The sequence below is a fragment of the Zea mays genome, chromosome 6, assembly GCF_902167145.1.
Source record: "Zea mays cultivar B73 chromosome 6, Zm-B73-REFERENCE-NAM-5.0, whole genome shotgun sequence".
Classification (NCBI taxonomy): domain Eukaryota; kingdom Viridiplantae; phylum Streptophyta; class Magnoliopsida; order Poales; family Poaceae; genus Zea; species Zea mays.
This window is the reverse complement of record NC_050101.1, coordinates 21,123,071-21,133,070: the sequence shown is the minus strand read 5'-3', so window position 1 is coordinate 21,133,070 and position 10,000 is coordinate 21,123,071.

Below are 10,000 nucleotides of genomic sequence, written 5' to 3'. Positions count from 1 at the left end.
ACTATTCGTTCACCCCCGCGCGGCCCAGGTACCTAACGCCACCGCGCTCGGTCTCACTGGTGCGTGGGGCCCACTGCCCAGTCTTCAGAGCACGCGCACGCGCCTCTCTTCGCTCTCGCTGCCACTTGGGCCAGTGCCTCGGCCACTTTCCCCAATCCCACGCTCGCGCTGCGCTACACCGCCAGGTGGGGCCGCCAGCTCAACGGACTCGCTAAACCAATGACGCATGGGCCCATGTGGCCAGCTCGATCCCCTCCACCAGCTTCCGCCGAGCATATCGCGCACGTCGCAAGGATTGCGGTGCGGGGCGTTGGAGAAATTTCTAACCGGGATAAATACAAGCCCTGGGCGAGTTTCCACCCCCCCCCTCGACTACCCAAGTGGAAAATCTAGGAGCCGCCATCGTCGTGAATGTTGCGCCGTGAGCAGTGAAAGCGAAGGACAGAAGAGTTCCGCTGCGAGCCACCGCAGCGAATCTGTGCCTCCCCGTGAGCTGTGTCCGGAGTCGATTAATCGCATGTAAGAATCCCCTCATTATCTTCTGTACCTTCTCTACTTCGTTTAGCGCAGAATCGGGCTTCGTTTGGCGCACTGATGCCGCCCTGATTGCTCATCGGGGAGGCGCCTTCGCCGTCATGCCGCTTACTCGTGTGGGTGCGATTCTTTGTGCCGACTTGGTAGGGATTATTGGGATCAATTCGCCTTGGCTTGCCCACCGTATAGTATTTTCTAGGGAGGAAAGCGGCGAAGGACAGACCGGGATCGGTTTTCAACGGTGTGCTCACCTGGGAGCACCGCTGTTCAGATGGTTGATGCGGTTCTGGGGAGCGCCATAAGGAAGATGGTGTGTGCACCGTCGGATCGCAGTGAACGGCCAGGATTAGATCTTGACGAATTAGATGCTGAGCGTCGGATTAGATTTGGGTGGCCACGATCTGTTTTGGCGTACCCTTTCGTCTCATAAAATCCTGACCGTAGAAGGCGTAATCGACAATCCTCAGCGCATAACGATTCATTAAAAGCTAGATCTAATCGGGGCCCTAGAATCTTGATCGTGCGGCTGAAAACCCTCGATACCTCTTCGGCCCTGGCATGTTTTCTTAAGAGCCCCTGGATTTCTTAGAAATTAACCCGCGGTACACAGAAACAGTCCACGAAGTCTTAGAAACATTTGCACCGTAGCCCCTACGTTTTCCAGAAAATGAGACCCCGTCCAGAGAATTATAAAATCAGGAAAACGAATTAGAAAATGAGTTTTTAATATAAAAACAATTCATAGAATTTGTATAGTTCATAGAAAATGTATATAAACTCCAAATTGGTTCATTCCAGTTCCTATAATTTTGTAATATTATTCTCTATCAAATATTACCACTGTTTTCACATGAAATACACATTAAAATTTATTTCTTACTTAACCTTATATTAAAAGCATAAAAATCTTTGGAAATTCATAACTTAAAATATATAACTCCAAATTTAGTGATTCCAGTTCCTATGATTTCATTTTAATGTGTAGATTTTTACTGTATATTCTATTTACATGTTTGGTGTGATGTTGATTTTTTGCTATACTATGTATGTATTGTGTTGATGCGAATAGACGAGCAAGCCACTGTGGAAACTGAGGTTCAGCAAGTTGAAGTAGCTGAGCAGGAGCTCATTGAAGGCAAGTTGTGCCCTTGATCACTTACTTTTTCCCAGCCATGTTCTTATTAATTATAATGATCTGCATAGGATAATTTTGATGGGACCCAATAGGTTACCCTAGTTTTGGCTATCTTTATACCTTGTTCACCACTGAAATATTTGTTTGGGTAGTACCTGCTATTGCTTTATGTGGATTTGGGTATGAAGATACTTTATTCATAATTACTCTTTTATTCTCTTTTATTATTACTGTTCATGTTAAGATCATTATGTTAATGGGAACATGGAGCGACCACCCGGGAAAACAGTGCTACCACAAGGGTATAATGGGACGCCCTTGGCTGATTAACTAGGAAAGCTAGTGGAGGTCTTCCTTACCCGAAAGGGGCAAGGGCAGTAGGGGAGTGGTCTGTGTAGGGAGGTCCTTGGGTTGATTTTGCTGCGATGGCGGTCAGGCAAGAACCCTGCACTGGAGCTTCCTATAAACTGTAGCGGGATTTCTGAAGCTAGTGGAACTTTGTAAAGGCCTCGTAGTGTTACCCTGCCTCGCCTCCTCGGTAGAGGTGTATGGGATTGGCCATCTCTTGGCAGATGGGTAACATGACTTGTGGGTAAAGATGCGCAACCTCTGCAGAGTGTAAAACTGGTATACTAGCCGTGCTCACGGTCATGAGCGGCTCGGACCCTCACATGATTAATTATGTAACTTAAATTCAATTTGACATTTGCATCGCATTTGGGATTATTTACTATTACTTTTATTTATTATTATTAAGGTTTGGTATTTACTTACACTTAGTAATTGCTAATAAAATTTTGACCAACTTATAAAAGCAATGCTCAGCTCAGCCTTTATTTCATTGATCAGCCTTACACTTCATGAACTCCCACCTTTGGTGAGTTCATGCCACATTATTCCCCACAACTTGTTGAGCGATGACCGTATGTGAGCTCACTCTTGCTGTCTCACACCCCCCCACAGGAGAAGAACAGGTGGTTCAGGAGGAGCCACAAGGCGAGGAGTATGATCTGATCTAGGTGGCGTTTCTCAGTCGACATTGGCGCCGACGATCCTTAGTTTGTTTTACATTTATTCCTTTATTTTGTAATAAGTCTTCCGCTATGTAATAATTACTCTGATGTTTTGTGACATTTATCTCTATACACTCTGTTATTATATATGTTGTCTTCTTGGCGCATGTATGAGATGCACCAGGCTTTGTTCCTTAAAACCGGGTGTTACAGAAGTGGTATCAGAGGAAATGTTGACTGTAGGACGAAACCTAGATAGAAATGGATAAAACCCTTACCTACTTATCTCATTCTGATTCATTCTATACTTATCTTACTTTGATTCTTTCTATACTTATCTTGATCCTGTCTCACCTTCTACTGTTCTACTCTGATCATTCTTACCTTTTCTACTCTGAGACAAGATGGATTTCACGCTTTGGAATCCCTACCCCTATGACATTTTTAAGAGATAGGAGACCTAAGACAAAAATTGAAACTATTTTCTCTATTAAAAAAAATGTTGGTTGATTGTTCTGATGATAACTGCTTGATTTGCTTCTTTGATTGATTGAAACATTATAGTTGGGCATCTTAGCATGTACCACTGTAAGGTAATGTATTAGCTTAGGTGGGTGACACACTAATCTACTTAGCTAATAAATCCCCCGCAGTAACATTCCCTATAATTACTCGCTTTGTCTACAATTCTTCCTTTCTTACCCTGTGTTTCTAATCAAGATGGGCTACCCCTATAGTGTTAGAAGAGAGCACTATAGATTTGATCCTTGGTATATCATGGTTAAGAAGGACAAAGGCAGTATATACACTGTGCTAAGGGAACTGTAGAACTCACCAGTTCCAAAGGACAAAGATTTGAAGTTGAAGTTGCAGTAACTACCACCATCAGACTAGCGGCATTCTCAGTAGATGAGAAGTTTGTTGGTGACAACATCCGGTTGGTTAGAGATTTTCTAGATGTCTTTCTAGAGGAGTTACCAGGGATGCCACCAGATAAGGAAGTTGAGTTTGTCATTGATCTCTTACCTAGGACTACTCCTATTTCTAAACGGCCATACAGGAGGTCTGTAGAAGAGTTTAAGGGACTAAAGAAGCAGTTAACGGAATTACAGGAGGCTAGTTACTTACGTTCGAGTTCCTCACCTTGGGGAGCACCAGTTCTGTTTGTACAGAAGAAGGATGGATCACAACAGATGTGTGTGGATTATAGATCACTTAATGATGTTACTGTGAAGAACAAGTATCTGTTACCCCGTATTGAGGATTTATTCGATCAAATGAGAGGTGCAAAGGTACTCTCGAAGATTGATCTCCGATCGGGTTACCATCAGATGAGGATTAGACCATCGGATATTCCCAAGACAGCATTCTCGACTCGATATGGATTATATGAGTTCACTGTTATGTCATTTGGACTAACTAATGCACCAGCTTATTTTATGAACTTGATGAACAAGGTGTTTATGGAGTATTTGGACAGATTCGTCGTAGTATTCATCGACGATATTCTTATCTATTCCAAGAGTGATAGCGATCATGAGGAACATCTGAGATTGGTGCTACAGAAGCTAAGAGATAATCAACTCTATGCCAAGTTTAGCAAGCGCGAGTTTTGGATTGGCAAGGTGCCATTTCTTGGTCATATTATTTCTAATGGAGGGATATCAGTGGATCCTGCTAAAGTCAAGGTGATAGTGGTGTGGAGCATACCCACTACAGTTACGGAGATTCGGAATTTCTTGCGGCTTGTAGGATATTATCGGAGATTTATTGAAGGATTTTCTAAGATTGCCAAACCTATGACTTCGCTTTTGGAGAAAGGAAGAGAATTTAAGTGGGACGAGAAGTGCCAAGACAGTTTTGATCAATTGAAGAAGAAATTGATGTCGCCACCAGTGTTGGTTATGCCAGACCTACAGAAAGGATTTGATATTTATTGTGACGCATGTGGTCAAGGCTTAGGATGTGTGCTCATGCAAGAAGGACATGTGATTGCCTATGCTTCTCGTCAGTTGCGGAAACATGAATTGAACTACCCCACTCATGACTTGGAATTGGCAGCCGTTGTGCATGCGCTTAAGATTTGGAGACATTATATCATGGGGACCAAGTGCCAAGTATATACGGATCATAAGAGTCTGAAGTATATATTCACTCAAAAGGATCTCAACCTTAGGCAACACCGTTTGTTGGAGCTTATCAAAGATTATGATTTGGAGATTCACTATCACCCAGGCAAGGCAAATTTGGTTGCAGATGCCTTGAGTCGGAAGGAGCATGTTCACTCCGCTTTCGTTGTCCAGCTGCCTGATGAATTAGCAAAAGATTTTGAGAGGCTCAACCTGGGAATTGTTACACATACTGAAGGAGTTACCATCGAATTGGAACCTACCTTGGAGCAAGAAATTTGTAAAGGTCAGGTTGGTGATGCTAAAATTCAGGAGATCAAGGATATGATAACAGAGGGTAGAGGCCCAGAGTTCACAGAGGATGAGCAAGGCACGATATGGTTCAAGAATCGGATTTGTGTTCCTGATATTCGATAGTCTTCGAGAAACCATATTGAAGGAGGCACATGATCTAGTTTATTCTATCCACCCTGGGAGCACTAAGATGTATCAGGATTTGAAGCAAAAATATTGGTGGTATGGATTGAAGAGAGATGTGGCTGCACATGTAGCTATGTGCGATGTGTGTCAAAGAGTTAAGGCTGAACACCAGAGACCAGCCGGACTACTGCATCCACTGAAGATACCTGAGTGGAAATGGGAAGAGATTGGCATGGACTTCATTGTTGGATTACCCCGCATGTCTGCTGGATATGATTCTATATGGGTGATTGTGGACAGGCTAACTAAAGTAGCCCACTTTATTCCAGTGAAGACCACATATTCAGGAGCCAAGTTGGCAGAATTGTACATGGCACGGATTGTTTGCCTGCATGGTGTGCCAAAGAAGATTGTGTCAGACCGGGGATCACAGTTTACCTCTCGGTATTGGAAGAAGTTGCACGAATCATTGGATACGAGATTGAATTTTAGTTCGGCTTACCATCCACATACTGATGGGCAGACAGAGAGAACTAACCAAGTGTTAGAAGATATGTTAAGAGCTTGTGCCCTTAAGCATGGTGGTAGTTGGGATAAGAGTCTACCGTATGCGGAGTTCTCATATAATAATAGCTACCAGGCCAGTTTGAAGATGTCACCGTTTGAGGCTTTATATGGCAGAAAGTGCAGGACTCCACTGTATTGGGATCAAACTGGTGAAAGGCAGTTGTTTGGACCTGAGATTATACAGGAAGCAGAAGAACAAGTCCAGCAAATAAGGGAGAATTTGAGAACTGCACAGTCTAGGCAGAAAAGCTATGCTGACACCCGGAGAAGACTACTTGAGTTTAAGGAGGGAGATTATGTCTATTTGAAGGTGTCACCGCTCCGGGGTATGAGAAGATTCAAAGTCAAAGGAAAGTTGTCCCCTCACTTTATTGGACCCTTATTAATTCTAAAGCGAGTGGGAGAGGTTGCATATCAATTAGAGTTACCAGATCATCTTGCGGATGTTCATGATGTCTTTCATGTATCTCAGCTGAAGAAATGTCTCAGGGTACCTGAGGAACAATTACCAATGGAGGACCTTAGTGTTCAAGAGGATCTGACTTATGCTGAGTACCCCATCAAGATTTTGGATACTTTGACTCGAGTTACGAGAAATAAGGTTATAAAGATGTGCAAAGTGCAATGGAGCCACCACGGTGAAGATGAAGTAACTTGGGAAAGAGAAGAAGAGCTTCGTATAGATTTTCCCCACCTTTTCCCTAGATCTTCTTAAATCTCGAGGACGAGATTATTTTTAAGGGGGGTAGGATTTGTAATACTCAAAATTCTAAATAAAGAATATAGAGAGATCTTCTCATTTTATGTGCCTTATTTGCATCATAAAAAGAACACACATATAATTAAGAGTGATTAATCAGAACAAATGATACTAAATAAAACAAAGTGCATCTCGTTGGAGTTTTATATGTTTGTGCATTAAATAAAATAACAAGGATAATAATAATAAGATAATAATTACTAGAAAGTTTGAATCCTAAATTGAGAATTAGGGTTTGAATTAAGAGAAGGGAAGAACTGAGAAAAATACTACATAAAATAAAATAAAAATCAGAATAAATACCTTTCACACTTATATTATTAAACTATACATTTCAAATTGAGGACAAGTTATTCACAAAGTTTGAATTTAAACTTGAATTCAAATTGGATTTTGAAAATGGAGAAAAAGAGATAGAAAAGAAAAGAATAAAACAGAACTACCCTAACTGGGCCCCAACTTCGTTTTCGGCCCACTATTCGTTCACCCCCGCGCGGCCCAGGTACCTAACGCCACCGCGCCCGGTCTCACTGGTGCGTGGGGCCCACTGCCCAGTCTTCAGAGCACGCGCACGCGCCTCTCTTCGCTCTCGCTGCCACTTGGGCCAGTGCCTCGGCCACTTTCCCCAATCCCACGCTCGCGCTGCGCTACACCGCCAGGTGGGGCCGCCAGCTCAACGGACTCGCTAAACCAATGACGCATGGGCCCATGTGGCCAGCTCGATCCCCTCCACCAGCTTCCGCCGAGCATATCGCGCACGTCGCAAGGATTGCGGTGCGGGGCGTTGGAGAAATTTCTAACCGGGATAAATACAAGCCCTGGGCGAGTTCCCCCCCCCCCCCCCCTCGACTACCCAAGTGGAAAATCTAGGAGCCGCCATCGTCGTGAATGTTGCGCCGTGAGCAGTGAAAGCGAAGGACAGAAGAGTTCCGCTGCGAGCCGCCGCAGCGAATCTGTGCCTCCCCGTGAGCTGTGTCCGGAGTCGATTAATCGCATGTAAGAATCCCCTCATTATCTTCTGTACCTTCTCTACTTCGTTTAGCGTAGAATCGGGCTTCGTTTGGCGCACTGATGCCGCCCTGATTGCTCATCGGGGAGGCGCCTTCGCCGTCATGCCGCTTACTCGTGTGGGTGCGATTCTTTGTGCCGACTTGGTAGGGATTATTGGGATCAATTCGCCTTGGCTTGCCCACCGTATAGTATTTTCTAGGGAGGAAAGCGGCGAAGGACAGACCGGGATCGGTTTTCAACGGTGTGCTCACCTGGGAGCGCCGCTGTTCAGATTGTTGATGCGGTTCTGGGGAGCGCCATAAGGAAGATGGTGTGTGCACCGTCGGATCGCAGTGAACGGCCAGGATTAGATCTTGACGAATTAGATGCTGAGCGTCGGATTAGATTTGGGTGGCCACGATCTGTTTTGGCGTACCCTTTCGTCTCATAAAATCCTGACCGTAGAAGGCGTAATCGACAATCCTCAGCGCATAACGATTCATTAAAAGCTAGATCTAATCGGGGCCCTAGAATCTTGATCGTGCGGCTGAAAACCCTCGATACCTCTTCGGCCCTGCCATGTTTTCTTAAGAGCCCCTGGATTTCTTAGAAATTAACCCGCGGTACACAGAAACAGTCCACGAAGTCTTAGAAACATTTGCACCATAGCCCCTACGTTTTCCAGAAAATGAGACCCCGTCCAGAGAATTATAAAATCAGGAAAACGAATTAGAAAATGAGTTTTTAATATAAAAACAATTCATAGAATTTGTATAGTTCATAGAAAATGTATATAAACTCCAAATTGGTCCATTCCAGTTCCTATAATTTTGTAATATTATTCTCTATCAAATATTACCACTGTTTTCACATGAAATACACATTAAAATTTATTTCTTACTTAACCCTATATTAAAAGCATAAAAATCTTTGGAAATTCATAACTTAAAATATATAACTCCAAATTTAGTGATTCCAGTTCCTATGATTTCATTTTAATGTGTAGATTTTTACTGTATATTCTATTTACATGTTTGGTGTGATGTTGATTTTTTGCTATACTATGTATGTATTGTGTTGATGCGAATAGACGAGCAAGCCACTGTGAAAACTGAGGTTCAGCAAGTTGAAGTAGCTGAGCAGGAGCTCATTGAAGGCAAGTTGTGCCCTTGATCACTTACTTTTTCCCATCCATGTTCTTATTAATTATAATGATCTGCATAGGATAATTTTGATGGGACCCAATAGGTTACCCTAGTTTTGGCTATCTTTATACCTTGTTCACCACTGAAATATTTGTTTGGGTAGTACCTGCTATTGCTTTATGTGGATTTGGGTATGAAGATACTTTATTCATAATTACTCTTTTATTCTCTTTTATTATTACTGTTCATGCTAAGATCATTATGTTAATGGGAACATGGAGCGACCACCCGGGAAAACAGTGCTACCACAAGGGTATAATGGGACGCCCTTGGCTGATTAACTAGGAAAGCTAGTGGAGGTCTTCCTTACCCGAAAGGGGCAAGGGCAGTATGGGAGTGGTCAGTGTAGGGAGGTCCTTGGGTTGATTTTGCTGCGATGGCGGTCAGGCAAGAACCCTGCACTGGAGCTTCCTATAAACTGTAGCGGGATTTCTGAAGCTAGTGGAACTTTGTAAAGGCCTCGTAGTGTTACCCTGCCTCGCCTCCTCGGTAGAGGTGTATGGGATTGGCCATCTCTTGGCAGATGGGTAACATGACTTGTGGGTAAAGATGCGCAACCTCTGCAGAGTGTAAAACTGGTATACTAGCCGTGCTCACGGTCATGAGCGGCTCGGACCCTCACATGATTAATTATGGAACTTAAATTCAATTTGACATTTGCATCACATTTGGGATTATTTACTATTACTTTTATTTATTATTATTAAGGTTTGGTATTTACTTACACTTAGTAATTGCTAATAAAATTTTGACCAACTTATAAAAGCAATGCTCAGCTCAGCCTTTATTTCATTGATCAGCCTTACACTTCATGAACTCCCACCTTTGGTGAGTTCATGCCACATTATTCCCCACAACTTGTTGAGCGATGAACGTATGTGAGCTCACTCTTGCTGTCTCACACCCCCCCACAGGAGAAGAACAGGTGGTTCAGGAGGAGCCACAAGGCGAGGAGTATGATCTGATCTAGGTGGCGTTTCTCAGTCGACATTGGCGCCGACGATCCTTAGTTTGTTTTACATTTATTCCTTTATTTTGTAATAAGTCTTCCGCTATGTAATAATTACTCTGATGTTTTATGACATTTATCTCTATACACTCTGTTATTATATATGTTGTCTTCTTGGCGCATGTATGAGATGCACCCGGCTTTGTTCCTTAAAACCGGGTGTTACAGGGCACGACCCCGAAAATAAGCTAAGTCCAAGCGTGTGGAATGGAAAGACAACGAAGCTAAGGTGTATGTA